The sequence below is a fragment of the Diceros bicornis genome, chromosome 22 (genome assembly GCF_020826845.1).
Source record: "Diceros bicornis minor isolate mBicDic1 chromosome 22, mDicBic1.mat.cur, whole genome shotgun sequence".
In the NCBI taxonomy this organism is placed as follows: Eukaryota; Metazoa; Chordata; class Mammalia; order Perissodactyla; family Rhinocerotidae; genus Diceros; species Diceros bicornis.
This window is the reverse complement of record NC_080761.1, coordinates 13,516,414-13,539,475: the sequence shown is the minus strand read 5'-3', so window position 1 is coordinate 13,539,475 and position 23,062 is coordinate 13,516,414. Positions and strand designations below refer to the sequence as shown.

The 23,062-nt window shown below is 35.9% G+C and overlaps 1 long non-coding RNA gene across 1 annotated transcript in view; it reads right to left on the bottom strand.

Moving 5' to 3' along the window:
* The window catches only part of LOC131419968 (uncharacterized), a 146,744-nt gene that overhangs the window by 92,492 nt on the left and 31,190 nt on the right, over window positions 1-23,062 (bottom strand). Inside the window, exon 2 of the long non-coding RNA XR_009223413.1 lies at window positions 17,590-17,698. This is a non-coding gene — a long non-coding RNA (uncharacterized LOC131419968). The remainder of the gene's footprint in view (window positions 1-17,589; window positions 17,699-23,062) is intronic.

The following is a 23,062-nucleotide window of genomic DNA, read 5'->3' as shown; positions in this document are numbered from 1 at the left end:
AAAGCAGGTACAAGATCTATATGAGGAAAACTACCAAATTCTGATAAAAGAAACCAAAGAATAACTAAGTAAATGGAGAGATGTTTTATGTTCACGGATGGGAAGATCAATATTTTCAAGATGTCAGTTCTTCCTAACTTGATCTATAGATTCAACACAATCCCAACTAAAATCCCAGCAAGTTATTTTGTGGATATCAACAAACTCATTCTAAAGTTTATATGGAAAGGTAAAAGACCCAGAATTGCCAACAGAACCAAATCTGAATTAATTTCCTACTGCTGGAAGTCCTTGACAGTCTTGACTTACAGATGTATCATTCTAATCTTTGCCTCTGTCCTCCCATCTTCTCTCTGTCTTCTCCTCTTAAAAGGACACTTATCATTGGATTTAAGGCCTACCTTAATCCAGGTTAATCTCTTTTCTAGATTCTTAACTTAGTTACATCTGCAAAGACTCTTTTTCCAATAAGGTCATATTCAGATTCTGGTTGGACGTGTCTTTTGGGTGCCAGCATTCAATCTATTTATATTAGTCTGCTCTGTCTGCCATAACAAAATACCACAGACTGAATGACTTAACCAACAGAAATTTATTTTCCCACAGCTCTGGAGTCTGCGAAGTCCAAGATCAAGGTGACTGGAAGATAGGTTTCATTCTGAGGCCTCTTCCCATCTCACTATCTGCTCACATGACTTCTTTATGTACATGTGGAGAGAGAGCAAGCTTTCTGGTGTCTCTTCTTAAAAGGACACTAATCCTGTGCTAAAGGCCCCAACCTTACGACTTCATTTAATCTTAATTACCTCCTTATTACACATATAGCCACACTGGGGATTAGGGCTTCAACATATGAATTTTGGGGGGAATATACATTCAGTCCATGACATTCCACCCGTGACCCCCTAAAATCCATGTCTTTCTCACATGCAAAATACATTAATTCCATCTCAACAGCCCCAAAAGTCTAAACTCATTCTAGAAACAACTCTAAAGTCCAAAATCACATCTAAATATTATCTAAATCAGGTATGGGTGAAACTTGAGGTATTATTCATCCTGGGAAATTTCTTCTCCAGCTGTGAACCTGTAAAACCAGACAATTTATGTACTTTCGAAGTACAACAGTGGGACAGGCATACAATAGCATTCCCATTCTGAAAGATATACATTGGAAAGAGAAAAATGGTGAAGAGTATCAAGCAAGTTCAAAATCTAGCAAGGTAAATTCCAACAGATTTTATTTAAGGTATACAACATGATGATTTAATATGTGTATACACTGTAAAATGAATATCACAAAGAAGTTAATTAACACATACTTCACCTCATATAGTTAAAAAATGTGAATGTAAATTTAAAACTATAAAATATCCAAAAGAAAGCATAGAAGAAAATCTTGAATCCTTGGGTTGGGCAAAGATTTTTCAGCTACAACAAAATCATGATCCATATATGAAAAAATGATAAATTGGACTAATCAAAATCACAAACTTCTACCATTCTAAAGACATTGTGAAGGTCATTAAAAGATAAACCACACACTGTAAGAAAATATTTGCAAATCATATGTCTGATAATGGACATGTATTCAGAATAAAGGCCCGTCAAAACTTAATAATAAGAAAACACATAACCCAATAAAAATGGGCAAAATGTTTGAATGAACACTTCACCAACAAGACATATGGATGCCAAATAAACACATGGAAAAATGCTGAATATAATTTGTCATTAGAAAAATTCAAATTAAAACTACAATGAGATAGCACTACACACCTACCAGAATAGATAAAATTTGAAAGAGTGACAATATCATAGGAAGTTGGTGAGGATATGAAGGACTAGAACTTTCATACAACAGCTGGTGGGAATTTAAAATGGTACAGGTACTTGGAAAAATAGTTTGGTAGTTACTTTAAAAATTAATCATACACCTCCCATAGGATCCAATCATTCTGCTCTTAGATATTTACCTTAGAGAAATGACAGTACATATCCACACAAAGATTTTATATGAAATGTTCATAGCCCCTTTATTTGTAATAGCCAAAAACTGGAAATAATCCAGTGCCCATCAACAGGTGAATGGATCAACAAACTGTTTACATCCATTCTACAAAATTCTATTTGGCAGTAAAAAAGAATGAACTATTGATATACATTACAACATGCATAAATATCAAAATAATTTTTCCAAGTAAAATAAGCTGCACAAAATAAGTGTATATACTATATTATTCCATTTATATAAAAATTTTTAGAAGGCAAACTAATCTGCAGTGACAGAAAAAAGATCAGTGTTGGTTTTGAGAAGGGGCAGGGATTTAGGTAACAGTAGGAAGGAGAGTTTACAAAAGAACAGAATGAAGATGTTCCTTATCTTGATTGTTGTGACTATTTCACAGATATATACATATGTAGAAATTTATCAAATTCTATGCTTTAAATTTTACAGTTTATTGTATTTAAATTATTCCTCAATAAAGTTGTTAAAAATACAAGCAAAAACAGAAAATAATAAAATATGATAATAAATTTGATCATATTGAGAGCTTTTGAAAGGTTGGGACTGAATTACTAAAACACTAAGTAAGAAAATATAAAGCGATGACTAACTACAGGAAAACCATTTGATCAAGACAGGAAATATAATTCTGGTATATGCTACATGGCTTTGTTGTGAATAACACTTATGTAATCACAATAATAATTTAAAAATAAATATTTATTCATCAAATTATCAAATAACTATATTAAGAGGAAGTGGAAATGGAGAATTTATGTGTATGGCAGTGTAAATGAGATAAATTATACTCTTGTACAATAAGAGGCCAATATATATGGTCTAAACTTGATAAACCAAGAAATAACAGGATAGCCACACTATTTAAATAGATGGAGGTAAACATCAGAAGAAATAGCCTAAATATTTGTAGGTAGTTATGTCTGGTTTTGGGAGGAGACAGGAGTCTGCTGATTTTTATTATGAATTTTGAGATGCTCTTTGAATTTTTAAGCTCTGTACTTGCATTACTTTTATAAAAATAAAACAATTATTTAAAACCCTGGAAAGTTTGTATTGCATTATAGAAAAAAATTTCAACCAATACTATTGAAATTAATATGTTTGGTACAGAAAGGAGGCAAATTTTCAGAAAAGAGCTACACTGAATAATTCAATCCCTAAGCATTCTGGATAACTGAAATTTTACTACATTGTTTTAGTTTTGCTCTTAATAGATTCTAACAATTCAAAAAAGTGTTCTGAAATTTCTAATTCATTACACAAGGTTTATAGAGTAATTGGGATCTTCAAATCACTAGAGAAATACAAAATAATATCTTTCTATTCCGTCTAGTGTATTAAGTTTCTCTAGTCATAGTAAAGCAGTAGGATATTTAAAAATTGGTGAGTTTGTATAGCACTATCTCAAAAAAATAAACATGTGAGTCCAATTTTTCAGTTCTGTTATTGACATCACAGATATATGATTCTTACACTTTTTGTGTTAAACAGGTACTTCATGTGAATAGCAACTTTTCAACATTTTAAGTTTGTTTTCCAACCATATTACACCATGAGAAAGAGGAAAAAGAATGTTGATGATAATGTCTAGGGCAGATAATGGAGCCAATTTGACTCAATTTATGATATGGAATTGAGAAATAGATCTGATTTTTAAAAGCAAATAAAATTTAAAAATATAACAGACTTATTAATCTATTCTTAGTACTATACCACAGCTGAAGGCATGGATATTTACTGTAAGAACATTTGCAGGCAGAACATTTTAGCTACAGATTTAGTGAAGGTGTACAATGTAATGGAGTAGAAATTCTAACAAATTAAGCAACAAATTAGCTCAAGTAATGACACAATATATGCTTCTTCCAAATCAACCCTCAGTGCAAAAATTTTATTTGTGGATATTTTCCTCTTCCATATATTTTTCTATTGCCCATGGTGTTTTGATTTGAATCCAGTCTTGTTTAAGCAAATTTAGTTATGATTTGTCTCATAGAATGTTTTTTCCAACTCTTCTCAAAGGTCAGCAAACATTAATTACTTTGTAAATAAAATAATGTAGCAGTATTCCAAGCGTTTCCAGAGTGCATCTATTAGCTGTGATATGGATTTCAGGCTTAACTTTATTTTTGGAACTTGAATGACATAAGCAAAAAAAAAAAAAAATTGTGACTATGGGTAAAACTATTTAGCCTCAAATTCCTGGCTGCCTAGAGCTACTTGCTGCTCTGGCTGTTGACAAGCCTGGGGATTACCCTGGTTATATCCAGAGCAATATTTGTTTGAGTCCAATTTATTGATTTCTTAGGCTGAACTCTTTGCTGAGATGATAGCACACAAGTCAAACAATTTCATAGCATTTAAGGGTTGGAAGGGAACTTAAAGGTCACTGAGTCCAACCACTGTCAAAATAATGTTAGATTTCTCCAGAATATTAACACCTGAGAGCCAGTCCTCTACTTGTTGCTAAACTCAGCAGATACTTTTCAGTACTTAATTTGGTTAAATACTTAGTAGGGCCCGTCATTGATGCCCTTCCCACTCCTATTCCTTCTCCTGCTTCTCCTTCCATTTTCTGACGTGTTTTCTTCCCTTGCCTTCCACGGTATTACATTTTACCACTTATTCATCCTACCTCTCTGAAGCCCCTTTTCCTCCGCAAATTATTTAAATCTTCTACTCCTCAAGGTTTGTCCTATACCTTGTGATCTTATCCTCTACACATTCGCTCACCCATTCCCCTGGCTTCAACCACTTTAGGCTGATAGTATTTAAATCTATATTTAAACGGGAACTCTGTCCTATGTTATAGATTTGAATATCCAACATCTTTTTGGATATCTACATCTAGATGTCCCACAGACATCTCAAACTTGTCATATCTAAATTAAACTCATTATTTTCTCCCTACAAATCTGATGTTTCTTCGGTGTTCTCCATCACTGTGAATAGAACATTATCCACCCGATCACTCAAGCAGGGAAACAGAGTGTCACCCAATTCTAACTCTTAAAAAACTCAAATCCATTGCTCTTCCTCCTCAATGTCAATTCCCTAGTTGAGGCAGTGAACGTCTCCTTTCCCTTATATAATACTATGAAAGGTCTCCTAACCGGCACACCTGCCTCCAGTCTTGCTCTTTTCTTTACCATGCCATCAGTCATTTTTCCAAAATATGAGTCTTTCTCTCTCCTTCACTTAAAGCATTTTAATTGCTACATACTATACTTAACATAAAGTCAAACTGTATTAAAATGGTCTTCAACGCCCCTGATTAGTTCTCTAATTTCATCTCTTCCTACTAAATTACCCTTTCGAGTTCTAGAAAAACTGAATGCATCTTGCTCAATCATGTCTTTAAAGGGTTTCCTCTTGCTTGAAACCCAGCTGTTCGCATTGGGTGCACTGGGAAACAAGCTCTAAGATGGAGGTTGGGTGCATAAAATTTATTAGAGAGTGCTCTCAGGATTAATACCTGGGGAAGGAAAGGAAAGGGAAGGGAAGGAAGCAAAATTAGGCGGAGGAAGAAGCCAGGTTTCTATGCAATGTAGACGAAGGTCTCAGCCAATCCATAGGGATTTCTAAAACTACGATGGCCCTTCCAAGTTGTCCCCACTGTGGAGAGGAGGCAAGCCCTTCTACTCCCACATAGTTCAGCCACTGGATAAAGGCTACACCAGAGAAGAGGACATGATCTTGGGCATGGCATCTCTCTCTCTAAATGAGGGCAATTTCTGGAAAGGGATGATGACTGAGAGATATCAGCTGAACTCTCAGAGTTAATCCATCAGTCCTGAAGGTTCATCCAAGTTTCTACTACGGCCCAACCCTTTGTACCCTCAGATACATTTCTTCATATAAAATCCTGATAGGTTTCTTTTACTAGAGAAAACCTATAAAGTTAGTGAGATGAAGTATAAGGCCCCAGTGATGTGGTCTTGAGACCATGACTAATATTTGTCTCCCTTCTCTACTATCTATTCTAGATTCTCTTCACCCTCATCTAGAACCTCGTCTAGTCTTGGTGGCCTACCTGGTGGTAACCTAGACTTATATCCCTGAGGAACTGAGTCCCTGGTCATCATAACCTTCTGTGTCCATGACTACCTCACTTGTTCATTTACTATCAAGACTGGGTAAGGGAATTTCAAGAAGCTCCCAAATGGATCATCTTAATGATAAACATATTGCTCTCTGCCCCCACTGTTTAACAGCAGTCCTGTTCCATCCTGATGGTCAGGGTCAATTACTTCTATTAGGGTGATAACTCCTCTTCTTGTCTACTTTTCTTTTGACACAACGAGCAGGCAGAAACTGGTAGCTTATGGTTCCACGGGGTCCTTGCAGTATCCAATAGTGGAAATATTTCCTCTTAAGGGACCAGGGCCTCTAAATCCACAGAGCCCAGAGTTGTGGGAATAGGAAACACAAATTCCCAATGAGGGTCACTTGGAGTGATGGTAAGCAGATAAACTTCTGTTGTCAACCATTGATTCTAAGATCCATATTGAGGACACGGCATCAAATAAGTATCACTGACTGAGAGTGTACACAACCTCCTAGAGGACAGCACACCACACTCACAAGGAATCTTCTCAAAGCTGATGCTTCAGCTTTGTCTTCAATAGGTCCTATCACTGTCAATCCAAAAGCTTCTGTGTGCTGTTCCTTCCAGGATGGAAACGGTCTACATAGACAACTTGCCACCAAGTGGCTGATTAGTCTCCTCAAGGGATGGTGCCATGCTAGAAACTCATCATTGATCACAGTCACTGGCAGATTAGACACTTGAGATTGACAATAGCTTGCTCAGTATTGGTGATAAGAGCATTTGCTATTGCCCCATTTATATCCTCCATCTCTACCACCATGCCTATTGAATTCATATGATCACTATGTCAACACTGGGATGGCTGATGACCAAGGCTGGCTGACACCAACTGGTTGAGCTCTATTGCCCTCTCAGTTATTTAGTACTTCTACAGTGGATGCTCTCTGGTGAGGATTAAGATGTGATTTGAATATCTTCATACCAAAATATGCTTCCTCCTATGAGTCCATCCACAAGCCTTTACTCCAGATCTCCTTGTCCTCAATCTTCTCAGTGTTTTCATTCTGGTTCAATCATTCAAGCCATTTGCCACTGCCCATTAGTTAGTATATACTGCAACCATGGGCCACTTCTCTTTCCACTCTGCCTAAAGCTCTGCCCATTGTGATGATTTATCTAAATTGCTGTCTTTCAAAGCAAGGGATGTTTCAGAGAACTGTCGACTTTTAACTTACCAGCATACCAAGCTAACTCATCCATGAACCACATTTGGCTTTTCTTGTTCTCAGTCAGCTGGTTACAAGGATCTCCTATGGGGTTACACATAGGTATGATGTAAGGGAGAGGCATAGGTACAAGAGAGGTGGGTGATGTGAGAATCTGAGTCACCAACTCATGCAGCTCATTTATTTTCTCCAGCCCTTTTCATGCCCAATCCTGAATGTACCACTTTCATTTTACTGTGGATTATTGCTGGGTTTGCCACACCTTATGATTTGATGAGTAGGACAGAGCCCAGCTTATGATGGACAGTTGTGGCTCAGGATCACTTGAGAACCCATAGCCAGGTCATCCACCTTTATCAGAACCCATTATCACTGTGGAAACTGTTTTTCAAAAGATGTATGATTCTTCACTACCAATGGCAAAGTCTTGCACCAAAATCATAATGGCTCTCCTGTTAGGGCTTGCCGTAACTCCAGATGGCATCTTTTCTCACCATGAACACCACCGATATTACATTTTCTTGATCACATGGCCCAAACAGCAGGGCCTCTTGAGCTGCAACCTGGAAGACTGCAGACTATTTTACTGCTCTTGTCTCCACTCAAGGTTGGCAGCTTTTCGTGTCACTCAATATATGGAAGATAGTATAAACCCAAGAGTTGAATCATCTGCCTCTGTCACCCAAAGAGGCCCACTGGGCCTCCTTCATACACGGAGATGTGAGATGGAATGACTTGTACTTTACTTTGGAGAGAATGTCATGAAATGTCTCAGACTAACAGATCCCTAAATATTTTACTGTGGTGAAGCCACTTAACCTTCACAGAGTTTATCTCTCACCTTCTAGAGCATATGTATCTTAACAATGCCCCCAGTATACTGGCTACTTCTTGATCATATGGTCCAATTAACACGATGTCGTCAATATAGGCACCAGTGTCACATCTTTTGAGGCACCCAGACAGTCCAGGTCTCTTCACACTACATTACGACAGTGGGTGGGCGAGTTAATAGAGCCCCGAGGCAGGACCATAAGTGTATACTCCACTCTTCCAAGTGAATGTGAACTGCTTCTGATCCTCTTTCTTGATAAGATAGTAAAACAAGCATTAGTCTGATCAATGTCCATGTTAATCTACTCTAGTAAGATATCATATCTCGTTAGTATTAGTAGTCCGTTGTTGAGTTTACAGACTTCTTCTGTTATTCTCCAGAGTTCATCTGGATTTTAAATGGGCCAGACAAGAAGAATAAATGAGGATATGAGGAGGCCCACTGCCCCTGTATCCTTTAGTCTTTATATCTTTATGTCTTTGGGATAAAATATTGTATGATTTTTCTTTCCTCTAGCTGTGATGAGAGCCTCTTTACATGCTACTAAGCAGGCCCTATGACGTTTATATTCAGAGTTTAATTGCTAATTAAACACTCCCTGATTTTTATATCTTTTCCCAAAATATCAATCATGCTTAGTGACAGCCACCCAATTAAACTGTCTTTATAATTATCCCTCACTATGCACACACACACACACACACACACACACTTCTCCAATACTTGATAGATTGACCCTGATGTGGTAGCTAGACACAAAAGATTGGCCCCGTGGCTTGCTTTTGACCAATTTAATACAGTGAGAGTGATGCTGCATAGCTTCAGAACTTAGGCTATAAGACAACTTCACCTTCTGCCAAGGTCTCTTGGAACACTTTCTCTTAGGCTACATCCTTCCTGATCTTAGACTACAAGTCATGAGAAATCCAAACCACATGCGTAGTCCACATGTAGGTGTACTTGTCCACAGCCCAAGCTGAGCTCCCAGCCGACAGACAGCATCAACTGCAGCCGGGTGAGTGAGCCACCTTAAACATCTAGCCCAATTGAGCTTTCTGATGGTTGCAGCTCCATTAGACATCAGAGAACAATATGGAAGCCCCTAAATGATAACTCCCCAGCTAAGCCTAGCTAACCCACAAAACTCTATTTTAGCACACTAAATTTTGGAATGGTTTGTTACATAGCAATAGAAATGACAAGTATAGTCTTCCCAATTCACCACTGATAAAAATTTTATCTATTATAAATCTTCTTTGTGCCAGGGGTAATTCATATTCATATAGGAATGGAATATATTCATATTCCATTCAATGATGGAGTCATTGTTGCTAACTAACTGATATGTGATACAGATCCTGCCTCTCGTTTTAGCATCTATTTTCTCACACCAGTCCCAGTACCAACCGATCAAGTTTGGGTTCTCCAGGAAGAAGATTTGTGAGACATAGATTAGAGTACAGGGAATTTTTTAGGGATTTCTCTTAGGATAAGGAGCTGTGGAATGAAAGAGGAAGGGACTGAGCAGATTGAAAAATTGGGTTGTGATGTAGTCTCAACAGAGGCCTCTCCTGACCCCCTAGGGGGCTCTGAAGCTAGGAAGGCACTTGAGAGTTGTCACCTATTGTGAGGAGTGAGCTAGGCCTTTATGTCTTGCAGAGACCACTCAACGAAGGTAGGTTGCCCTTGGGAATAGGGCATGACCTTAGGCAAGTGCAAATTGCCAAGGGAAATGTCCTGAGAGGCCTGACAGCTGAAGGCTATTCGTCAGCAGTGCTCCAGCGGCCACAGAACAAGTCCTAAAAGGAAGATCTGGGTGGTTTCTCATGGCAACCCCAACATCAACCTTCCCTCTTCTTTGCCTGTCAGCTCTTGGCCAATTCAGATGTTACTTTGGATGCATGTTCCATCAGCACACATTTCCTCACTCCCCTTACAGTCCAAGTAGGTGTTCCTGCACGTGTTCTCAAAGTGTCTGCTTCTTGTTTTACTAGAGTACTTATTGAACTCTATTATAGTCGCTTACTTTCCTGTCTTTCTCTCCTTCTACTAGACTGTAAGCTCCGAGAAAGAAGATGTGTATTTTTTTATACAGAATGATAGTTACAATGCTGGATATACCGTAATCCTTAAAAAGATGAAAAATAAATTAGTCAAGCATTTGATCAGTGAATAACAGTATGACATAACCACTGTCAAATCACAGATACGTGGTTACATCTTCTCCTTGCCTCTCTCTCTCTCATGTTATTGCTTTGATCTAGTAAGAGTTAGCTTAAAGGGGGGTGGGTTTACAGATTCAGACTGCTTACTTCAGTGATAATCCCAGGAGTACGCTCACAGCTTTTCTCTGTGTTTGAGCTTCCTATGGCAAATACTAAATATTTCCTGAGTCAGGGACTTTATAAAAGTGGAATTTAAAGTATGAAACACAGCTCTCAAAAAAATCCAGTCTACAAGACTAATGTCTGATCAATGGAACAAGCAGTATAATGTAAGCTTGTGAGGAAGAAAAATGATTATACAGCTATTATTATATTATTTACATAATTTGAAGACAACATTAACTTTTGTGATTGAATATATAAGTAAACTTTGTGAGTAACATATATTTTCATAAGTATATAAGTAAATAACAATTTAAAGCATGCCCAAAAAACTACCCATACACACTAGAGAAATAGACATCAATATGTAAACAGATATCTAGAAAGATAGACAGATATTAATTTACATTAAAATATATTTAATTCTTCCAATGGCATTTTTAAATGAAAAAGTGTATATGATACGCTTAGCAGTTTGAGCTCTAATCTCAAGGCAATAGGGATCTATTGAAAAAAATTAAGCTAGAGAGTTACCTTATCACATTGTCTTTTTAAAAAGATTGAGACTTCTGTTGCTTGTGATTTTGGTGTCCATCTAAGAATCCATTGACAAATCTAAGGTCACAGATTTACCCTTGTTTTCTTCTAAGAGTTCTATAGTGTTATCTCTTACATTTAGCTCTTTGATCCATTTTGAGTTAATTTTTGTATATTGTATGAAGTAAGAGTCCAATTTCATTGTTTTACATGTAGCTATCCAGTTATTCTAGCATCATTTGTTGAAAAGACTGTTCTTTCCCCCATTGAATGGTCTTGGCACCCTTGCCAATAATCAGGTGACCACAGACTCATGGGTTTATTTTGGATTCTTTGTTCTATTTCCTTGGTCTATATGTGTGTTCTTATGCCAGTACCACACTGTCTTGACTACTGTTTCACTAAAGTAAATTTTGAAATCATGATGTGTGAGTCCTCCAACTTCATTCCTTTTTTTTCAAGATCGTTTTGGCTATTGTACGTCTCTTGGAATTCTAGATAAATTTTAGAATCAGCATGTCAATTTCTACAAAAAGCCAGCTGGGATTCTGATAGAGATTGTGTAGAGTCTGTAGATGAGTTTGGGGAGTGTTCCCATCTTGGCAATATTAAGAAGCCCAATTCATGAATATGTGATACTTTTCCATTTAATGTTTCAACACTGTTTCATAGTTTTCAGAGCATACATTTTGCACTTTTTTTTCTAAATTTATTCCTAGATATTTTATTTTTCTTGATGCTATTGTAAATGGAACTATAAAAGACATTATCAAAAAAAAATTAGAAAACAACCCACAGAATGGATGAAAATATTTATAAATCATGTATCTTGTAAGGAACTTTTATCTAAACTATATAGAAAACTATTAGAATTTAATAATAAAAAGGCAAATAATTCAATTAAAAATGGACAAATAATATGAATAGACGTCTCTTCAAAGAAAATATGCAAATGGCCAATACATATAAGAAAAGATGCTCAATGTAAAATTAGTAATAAGTGAAACACAAATAAAAACCACAATAAGATACCATTTCATACCTACTAGGATTACTATAATCAAAAAAGTCAGATAATAACAAGTGTTGGTAAGGATGTGGAGAAATTTGAACCTTCATAGACTGCTGGTGGGAATGGAAAATGGTACAACCATTTAGGATAACACTCTGGATTTCCTCAAAAAGTTACAAACAGAGTTACCATATGACCCAAAAATTCCACTCCAAGGTATATACCTAAGAGAAATGAAAATATATGTCCACACAAAAACTTGCACACAAATATTTATAGAAATGTTATTCAAAAAGTGATAATTCAAATGCCCATCAACTGATGAATGAATAAACAAAATGTGGCATATCCATACAATGTAATATTATTCCATATTTTTGTATATTTTTATTTTATTATCCATAAAAAGAATAAAGGCCTGTGCATGTTACAACATGGCTAAATCTTGAAAACATTAAATAAAAGAAGATAGTTGCAAAAGACCACATATATAATTCCATTTATATGAAATGTCCAGTGTAGGCAAATCTACAAAGACAGAAAGTAGATTAGTAGCTGTTTAGGTTTGGGAGATGGTGGTAGTGTGATAACTAAATGGTATGAGTTTTCTTTCTGAGCTGATGAAAATGTTCTAAAATGGATTGTAGTGATGGTTGTACATATCTATGAATAAATATGAAAAACGATTAAATTGTACACTACAAATGATTGAATTATACGGTATGTGAATTATATCTCAATAAAGCCATTAAAAAATTAGGACTTCTGCTTTCATCTTCAACATGTAAAGAGCTGGGAAGTCATCACCCCCATCCTCACAACAAAAAACAGTGAACAAACTGAAAATCAATGACTTTTCTCAGATCCACCAGAAAATTGATGTCACAGGGCAAACCACTATGCCAAAATCTGGGGAGACAGGAGACTATAGAGAATCACAGCCAACATCAACTAATCAGGTACAGAAGCCCCTGAAGACAGTAACGCTTAACTGTAATTTTGATGAATTGTTGAAGGCTGAGTATGGACTAGCTTGAGAGTTAGAACTTCCAGGAGTATCTTCTGAAATTTTTAACTCTCAAACTAGTCCATACTCAGGCTTCAGCAATTCATCAAAATTATCCTTTACATGTTCCTATCAGTTACTGCCTCTGGGGGGATGGGGAAAATGGGAAGTTGCTAATCAATGGGTTAAAGTTTCAGTGATGCAAGATGAATAGATTCTAGAGATTTGCTGTACAACATGTGCTTACAGTTAACAGTACTGTATTGCACAATTAAAAATCTGTCAAGAGGGTAGATCTCATGTTAACTGCTCTTACCACAATAAAAAAAAATTTTGGCAAGAGTGAACTTTTAAAATATATTTAGAAATACATCTTCTTTGGTGAATTTCTTATACATGTCTTTTGTCCTAATTTTCATTGAAATTGTTATTTTGTTAGTGTTCTTTATATATTAATTCCTGTACTATACACGTTGCAAATATGTTTCCTAATTGATCAAATGTTCTTAAAATTTTTTTAAAAAAATTCTGGGGGCCCAGTCTTTGTGTGGATCTCCATGCATTTGTGGGTTTTACCTCCAGGAACTACAACAGGTCTTCAAAGTGAAGATCTGAGTAAAGCTACCTCCTGTGGCAGGCAGGGGAAGGAGAAGGGCAAACGTAACCATTTTGAAACACATTCAGAGATTCCCTAAAACAAAGGCCTGACCTCCAGGGAAAAGTACTATACCAGAGCCTTATGGGACCTGAGGGAAGCACAGATATCCAACAACCGCTCACACTAGCCTTCCTGGCTAGAGAGGTAGGGAAAAAAAGACCAAGAAATGTTTTTGAAGGTCACAGTCCAGGGACTGAGGCCCACTAAAAACAGAGATATAATCAATAATGACAGTGAATTAAAATCAAGATATCTGCAAGACACAGGCTCTATTTAAATTCTTAGAGAAACACAAACACAATGGGGGAGGAAACAAACAAGGAAACAATCCTCTGTCACATTCATCTACAAGTAGTATTAAACATAGCCTAACTCCTGGCCAGATTAACATAAAACTTCACACTAAAGGTCTATTTACCTTAGTGCCTATTACCTGATACATTTTACGTCCAGCTTTCCACAGAAAATTACAAGCCCTGCTAAAAGGCAAGAAAAGTAGTGTCTGAGCAGACAAAGCAAGCATCAGAACCATAATCAGCTATAAAACAGATTTTGGAATTATCAGACAAGGAATTTTTTAAAACTATGATAAATACGCTAAGGATTCTAATGAAACGAACAGACAATGTGAAAAAACAGATGACTAATATAGGTAGAAAACTTGAAACTCTAAGAAAGAATCAAAAGGAAATGCAAGGAATTAAAAACACTGTAAGACATGACTGTTTCAACATATTGGACACAACCAAGGAAAGAATCAGTGAAATTGAAGATATAACAATAGTGCTTTTCCAAAATGAAAATCAAAGTGCAAAAAGAATTTTAAAAAAAGAAACAGAATATCCAAGAATTGTGGGACAATTACAAAAGGTGAAACATATATGTAATGGGAATAGGAGGAGAAGGAGAGAGAAATGAGCAGAAAAAATATTTAAGTAATGATGGCTGAGAATTTTCTATAGTTAATGATATACACCAAACCACAGATCCAGGTGCTCAGAAAACACCAAGCAGGATAAATAACAAAAAAAAGCTACACCTAAAGAGGTCATATCCAAATTGCAAAAACCAAAGACAAATAGCATATGTTGAAAGAAGCAAGAGGAGTCAAAAAAAATTTTTTAAAAACTTTTACCTATGGAGGAACAAAGAAAAGAATTACATTGGACTTTTTGTCAGAAACCATGAGAGCAAGAAGAGAGCAGACTGAAAATATTTACCATGTTGAAAGAAAAACCATCAACCTGGAAATCTGTATCCAATGAAATTATCCCTCAAAAGTGAAAGAAAAATAAAGACTTTCCCAGACAAACAAAAGCTGAGAGAATATGTCACCAGCAGACCTGCCCTGTAATAAAACGTTAAAATCCTCATAGAAAGAGAAAATGATACAGGTCTGAAACTTGGATCCACGTAAAGAGAGGAAAAGTGTGAGAGAAGGAATAAATGAAGGTAAAATAAAATCTGTTTTTTTTCTTATTGCTAATTGATCTAACAGTTAACTGTTCAAAGCAAAATCAACAACAGTGTATTGAATGATTATAGCATATAGATAAGTGCAATGAATGACGACAGTGTCACAAGGATCAAGAGGGAGGAATTGGGAATTCTCTGTTACAAGGTAACTGTACTCCCCATGAAGTGGGCAGTGTTATTTGCTAGTAGACTTAGATTAGTTGTAATTGCATATTGCAAATTCTAGTGCAGCCACTGAAAAAAATTTAAAAAGAAGTGAAATTCACATGCTAAGAGAAAATAAAATAGAAACATAAAATGTTCAGTTAAAATCGTAGAAGGCAGAAAAGGAGGGAAGATTAAAATAAAAAGAAACACATGCAACGAACAGAAAACAGAATCAGACATGGCAGATGTTACCACAACTATATCAATAATCACTTTATATTTTAGTGGTCTGAATAGCCCAATTAAAAGAGCCTATTAGAGTGAATTAAAAAAACTCAAGTATATGTTGTCTAGAAGAAACTCATTTTAAACATGAAGACATAGATAGATTAAAAGTAAAGAGATCGAGAAAGATATACCGTGCTAACACTAATTAAAAGAAAGCTAGAGTAATTAATCTCAGACAAAGCAGACTTCGAAGTGAAGAAAATCAACAGGGATAAAAAGAGACATTATATAATGATAAAGAGGTCAATTCTCTAAGACATAACAGTCCTTAATGTGTATGCACTTAACAACAGGGCATCAAGATACATAAGGCAAAAATTGATAGAACCTCAAGGAGAAATGGATGAATCCGCTATGATAATTGGAGACTTCAACACCTTTCTATCAGTAATTGATAGATCTAGCAGTTAGAAAGTGAGTAAGGATGGAGTTGATCTGAAAAGCACCATCAATCAAATTGATCTATTCAATATTACAGAATATATCATCCAATAACAGCAGAATATGCAGTCTTCTCAAGCTCACATGGAACATTCACTAAGATAGACCACATTCTGGACCCTTAAATACACTTTAACAAATTTAAAAGAATGGGACTCATACAACGCACACTCTCAGACCACAATGGAGTTAAATCAGAAATCAGTAAAAGAAAGATAGCAGGAAAACCCCAAAATATTTGGATATTACACAACATTGTTCTAAATAATACATGAGTGAAAGAGGATGTCTTAGAAATTTTAAAATATTTTGAATTAAACAAAAACTGGAAGCAATAAAGATATCCTTCAGTAGGTGAATGGATAAACAAACTGTTCAACATGCATACAACTGAACATTATTCAGTGATAAAAAGAAATGAGCTATCAAGCCACTAAAAGACGTGGAGGCGTCTTAAATGCATAGTATTGCTAAATAAAAGAAGACATTCCGAAAGGTCAACATTCTGTTTGATTCCAACTATATGACATTCTAGAAAAGGCAAAATTATAAATACAATAAAAAGATTGGTGGTTGCCAGGGGCTCAGGATGGGGTGGGGCATAAATAGGTGAAGCGTTGGGAACTTATAGGGCAGTAAAACTCTCTGAATAATACTATAATGGTGAATACATTTGTGAAAACCTGTAGAATTTTACAACACAGTGAGTGAAACAATGTAAACTATTGACTTCAGTTAATAATACTGTTCCAATATTGTAAGTGTAACAATTGTACCACACCAATGCCAGATGTTCATAATTGTGGAAACTATTTGTGTATGTGGGGAGGGAGAGTATGTGGGAATTCTATATCTGCTCATTCGTTCTGTAAATTTAAAACTCTTAAAAAAAAAACAGTCTGTTAATCAAAAAGCAAGATTAGCGTGTGTTGGAAAAAATTGAAGAACCACCAAGAATAAAGGCAAGGAGACCAATTAGAAAGCTACTAAGGTTAAGTTAGAGGATGATGGTGGTGGTTCGAAACAAGGCAAGAGCGATGAGGACGGAGTGGAATTGGAAAACTCAAAATACTATGAGAGGAGGACAGAGAGAGAAAGAAAGAGAGAGATTTTTTTAAAGGGTGGGTGGGAAGAAGTGACAGATAAGAGGAGACCAGTTGATCCCTCAAGATTCTGGCTTAGCAAAAAAATCTTCAGCAATCATCAATATACCACTATTGTACTAGAAAAAAATATCCATGGGTATTATAGATATTCATATTGCTAGGAATCAATAAACATTGCTAGTAATCTCACTAAAAATAATAGATTGTAACTATTTTAAAGTTTTTTATGGAATTTAAAAGGCTTATAGAGACTTATTCTATCATCGATGATGGAAGATTCTTAATACAGAACAGTGTCTAAACCATTTGCCTTTGTAGTAAGACCTTATGAAACATGGATTTGGATCAGATCTACTCATGCTTTGTGTAGTAGAATTAATAGATGTTGACCACACTGGCAATTTAAATAAATCAGTATTGCTGTTGAGCAATGGTAAGACAGACAGTTACCTGTGATTTCAAGGTAGGAGGCTTTCTGTGATGTAAGTTGTGGAGTTGCAGCAACATCTACTTAAGCTTCGTGCCTTTTTGTCTTTGCTCGTACTCCTGTTGTCAAAATCTGTGATGAACGGAGGAGAAAAGATTTATTGATATGTTTTCCTGTCATACAAATAAGATATATAGAAATGGATGCTTGAAATACTCATTAATAAGACATGGGTTGTCAGCATTGTATAGTAGAGCAGGCTAAACTCATTATGATTAAGGGCCCCCATCTTAAAGGTAATTTGCACTAAAAGGTAGGCAAGCAGCCAAAAGTCCATAACCCTACTTGCATTGGAAAGATTTGGAAGAAAGAAAGAAGAGACAACATTTTATTTCAGGGAATCGTTTTGTAGGAAATGCCTAATGTATTTTTCTGTGTGTGTGTGTGTATGTATGTGTGTAAGTATATGTGTGTAAGTATATATGCAAAGCTAAATTAAAAGCCACAGTAGAGGTCTATTTGTACCCTTTCACTCAATATGAAATGTGGTATTCAGTAAGGATTAAATTCAACCAATAATTTTGACCTCCTGTGAGGAATCCACAGAAATAGAAATGATACATTTTCCTTGAAGACATTTATTTGAAAGTTTTGTTTAAATGATCAAATAAGCCATCTTAGACATTTACTTGGCTCTGTTTAATCCGATATTGCTGACTTCGTAAAAGAGATTTCCTGTAAAACATCAAGTTAAATTTATTCACATTGGTGGTCAGATTTCTCAACCAGTTAGGATTGTATTCATCTACATGTAAAGAAAACCCTATTATAATATGGTTTAATTTTGCTTCCAGAACAAGTAGTCCAAAGATAGTTGCCCCAGACTGTTCAGCAGTTTCATTATGCCGATAATATCCACACAACCTCTCTGTCTACTCCACTAGCCTTATCATGTGGCTTTCCTCTTTGACTCATTGACCCATGGTCACAAGAAGGTGTTTCAGCCTTAAATTCACATTCTAAGAAATAAAAGGCAAAGACATAAAAAGAATACATGCCAGCACAAGCTGTCTTTAAAACATTTTTAAAACAGGAAAGCAATAGCATTTCCAGAATCCTAATTCAATTGACTTGTGTCTATGTCTCACTGACTAAGTCTAGGTCTCATAATTACCCATCGCCATGAGGCAGCTGCAAAGCTAGTCTTTTCTAATCTGGGCACACTGCTGTCCCAAGCAAACTTACAGTCTTGGTAGTAAGTATTAGGGGGAGAACGTTCATTGGGTAGACACCTAGCCAGATCTATAATACTCTTCCCACTTTAAACCCCACTTGAATGCCTTATTCTCACTTCCACATTTTGAAAGTGTTCATACCATCTTCAACTTTCAAAGACAGTGACACTTCAGGAATAATTGTCTTCTTGTCTAGAGACTTTGGCAAAAACAAAGAACTATTCTTGCAGACAGGAAACAGAAGTTCTTCAAAGTAAACAAAATTTTTATGATTAGGTTATAACCAAATATAACAGAAAAAATTCTGAGAAAACTCAAGCAGTATTCTACATGCTATGATTGGTCACAAATGTGTCCATAGTCTCTGGTAATATCACTGCCTCCCTAACACTTGTAGAAAATCCAGGTTCCCCATAGCTACAATCAGTGTGGCATCCTAGACTTTTTTCACTTTTTTGCTACAGCGGGTAGGCTTTACTACTAATTTTTTTAAGAAGCTGTGTCTCATGAGTATTATAATTTTTGAGAGATGTTTTTCAACTACATTCATTTACCCCATTTTTTAAGAAGACATCTAATATTAGTAAATATTTATTGAATAAATCCATACCAGAAGGTAGAATTTGTTTCAACAAAGAAAATTACAAGGCAGTAGATTTTATTTTAATGTTAAGAAGAACAGGATTATAATCTGTGAAGGCAAAAATGCTGTCATCTCTCATGAAAGTGTTGAAGCCCAAACTGAGAGGTGACCCACCACAGTTGTTTTAGAAGCAAGTTGGAAATAAATTGGAAAATTAAACACATCTTTAAACATTCTTTCTACAATATGATTCTATGATACAAAACAAATCAACTATGCTCTGAGTTCCTTGAGAGGAGGGACTTTGTCTTACTCATTTTTATACTCCCAGTGAAATACCTGGCTCAAATTTATTAAATAAAAATGTCACTTTGAGTTTAATCAGTATTGTCAGTGATACTTATTCTCTGTGTGTATGTCAGGGTCTGGTCAGGACATGGAAGCCACACTAGTAATTTGTACAGGGAATAAAGAACGGTTAACTATGGTGTTTAATCATGGCAAAATGTGGCTAACAGCTGACGGGGTAGAAGAGAATTCTAAGGTAAATAGAAGTAGCAAATGCAGAGAGAGGCTGCCTCCCCTAGGAGTTGAGAGAAACGTAAATAAGGAGAAACATACAGATAATGAGAGGGAGAGTCAGCCCTCTGAGAAGATGTGAGGGCTGTGGTTAAGGACTCCTCATCCACCTGTGTAGTGAAACCTACTGCCTGCCACAAACTGAGCCACTCGCCACCAAGTGAAAAGCAAAAACCATGAAGGAGCAAATCCTTTCTTCTTCCTCCAGCCCCGCAACCTCCCTCTGTGCTCGACCTTGGCAGAGCCTAACACTAAGCCACCAGCAAAGAATAAATGTTCGTTGAGTCCAACTCCAGCAGCACAAAGTAGGACAAAGAAGTGTGGGTTTGGTGCTAGAAGCGATAAATTAATCACTGGTCCACTCCAACTTTTCCCAAGAGTATTTAAGGCAGTTTTCAAAGAAGCATGTCCTTTAGCAACATAAAAACAAATACATAGGCGAATAGTCAGAAGTACATAAGGGTAGGAAAATTGAGGTGAAGCCAGAGGATTTATGAGTACACAAAATACATGCTTTAATGGCTGGTACCTGTTTTGATCACATTATCAAACTTAACTCTCACAAAATCCTTGCAAGATAGATATTATCCTCAATTTTATAGATGAAGAATCTTCCTGAAAATCATGTCGTTTTTAAATTGCAGGGCCAAAAATGGTTACACACCAAAGTTTATCATTTTCATTATATGGAACTACCTCCTTGGGATGTGTGAGGAGTTGAGACAGGAGTAGGAAGAAACAGATTCAGAAGGGAAAGTGCTGCGTTTGCTCTTTATTTTTTCCTTTTTATTGCTCGGCTGTTTTTCATGGGCAAATTTCTTCACCAACATCTCTAGCAATACAATATATTAAAACAAGACATGGAGACTCAGCAAGTGTAGTAACTGCATATTACACACAGATGGAACTAGCACACAAACCCCAACACTCCTCACGGGAGTAGTAGAATCCAGTTTTCTCTTTCAAATAAAAAAAATCAGAAATTTGTAGCTATAGACCTATCTCTACTCAAAGCTAAGCTTTCAAACCAGGAAATCAACAATTAATATTTAAAGAAGAAATAAAAGCCAGGTCAGCAGCAGGCATCCTTTAGAAGTCATCATAGAGACTATTTTTATTGATACTTTCATTTTGTTGACCCATTTTTATGTACTTTTATTATAGAATACCTTTAGTCATACACTCAAGAGCATCATTTCAAAACTCCTTTAAGAAAAAGATAAAAATTTCAGGCCCCACTGAATATTTTATCAGTGTTCAATAGGAACTAAACAATAATGATGAGCCAATCTTGAGTGTAGGGAGAAAGCAATTGCTCCTATGTGCAAGGAAAATGCCACACAGTGTTCATCTGAGTAAGAGAGACACTTGTTATTATTGTTCAGACTTAGCCAATTTTGTCATTGCGGTGAAAAGCTTACATCCCAAGCAAATTCAGAATTTGTTCTTGTCATTGGATTTTTTGTGTAACTTAAAGACTGTCTAATACAATCTTTTTTTTATAGCTTCTGCCATCTTTATTGCAATACACAGCAGGTGCATAATGAACAGAGTGAGGTGGACAATTTGACACAAGGAAGTAAACAGGGTCTCACGTGTCTCTAAGATGAGCTGGGAGGAGAACAGTGATGAAGAACCCAGGAATTGACTTCATTCAAAAGCCAAGGTCTCATAGAAGGAGTAATTAGGCAGATCAAATGAGATTCCGTATATGGGAGCATTAGAGAAGTGGTAAATTGTGAAGATAAACACTCAAAATGTTGAGTCATAAATTTGGTGAGTGCAGCCTTCCTGAGACTGTAGACAGTTTAGCTTCTTAGGGGGATTATTTTCCTTATTTTAAATATAAGAGAAAATATAACAAGAATAAATGAAAAACTTTTATCAATGACCCATAATTAAATCTACCTAACTACAATTTCATTTTTGCGTGTTGTATATATTTTACATGGTTACAATCACAATGTCTGTGATAATTCTATTTGCTCTTGGCAACACGTAATAAATACTTTTCTGGTTTCTTGTTAGTTATCATAATTTTAAAAAATAATATTCCATCCTATTGAAATCACATGATCTAATTATTATAACATTTAATTAGTGTTAGTTCATTTCCATATCTTTATACCTTTTAGGCAATTGTATTTTCTAAGAAGTTCTAAATTCCAGTGATTAAATTTAAATAGTAGTGGAATAAAAAAGGAAACAGCTGGCAGGTATAACCTCCTTCTTCCATTGTCTCTGCCATGTTCTCCAACAGCATTGGATGAATGGATGCCTTCTCAAGACTCTTTCTATCCCCCCCATTTTTTTATATTGTGGTAAAATACACGTAACATAGAAGTTATCACCTTAACTATTTTTAAGTGTACAATTCAAAGGTATTAAATACATTCTGAATATTGTGAAACCAGCACCACCATTTATTTCCATAATTCTTTTCATCTTGTAACATTGAAACTCTATATCCTTTAAACAATAACTTCCCATTCCACAACACCCCCCCCAACTTCTGGCAAGAGGCCATTCTACTTTCTGTCTCTATGATTTTGACTATTCTAAGTACCTCATATAGGTAGAATCATACAGTATTTGTCTTTTTGTGACTGGCTTATTTCACTTATCCTCAAGATTCATCCATGTTGTAGTGTATTTCAGAGTTTCTCTCCTTTTTAAGGCTGAATAATATTTCATTACATGTATATACCACATTTTGCTTATCCTTTCATCCTGTTAATGGACACTTGGGTTGTTTCCATGTTTTCGTTATTATGAATAACGCTGCTATGAACATGGTGTACAAATATCTATTCAAGACTCTGCTTTCAAGTCTTGTAAGCATATACCTAGAAGTAGAATTACTGGATCATATGGTAATTCTATTTTTAATTTTTGAGGGAACTATCATACTGTTTTCCATGGCAGCTGCACCATTTTATAGTCCCACCAATAGTACACAAGGGTTCTAATTTCTCCATGTTCTTGCCAACACTTTTTAGTTTCTAATTTTTGATAGTAACCTCTCTAATGGGTGTAAGATGGTATCTCCTTGTAGTTTTGATTTGCATTTCCCTAATGATTACCGACGTTGAGCATCTT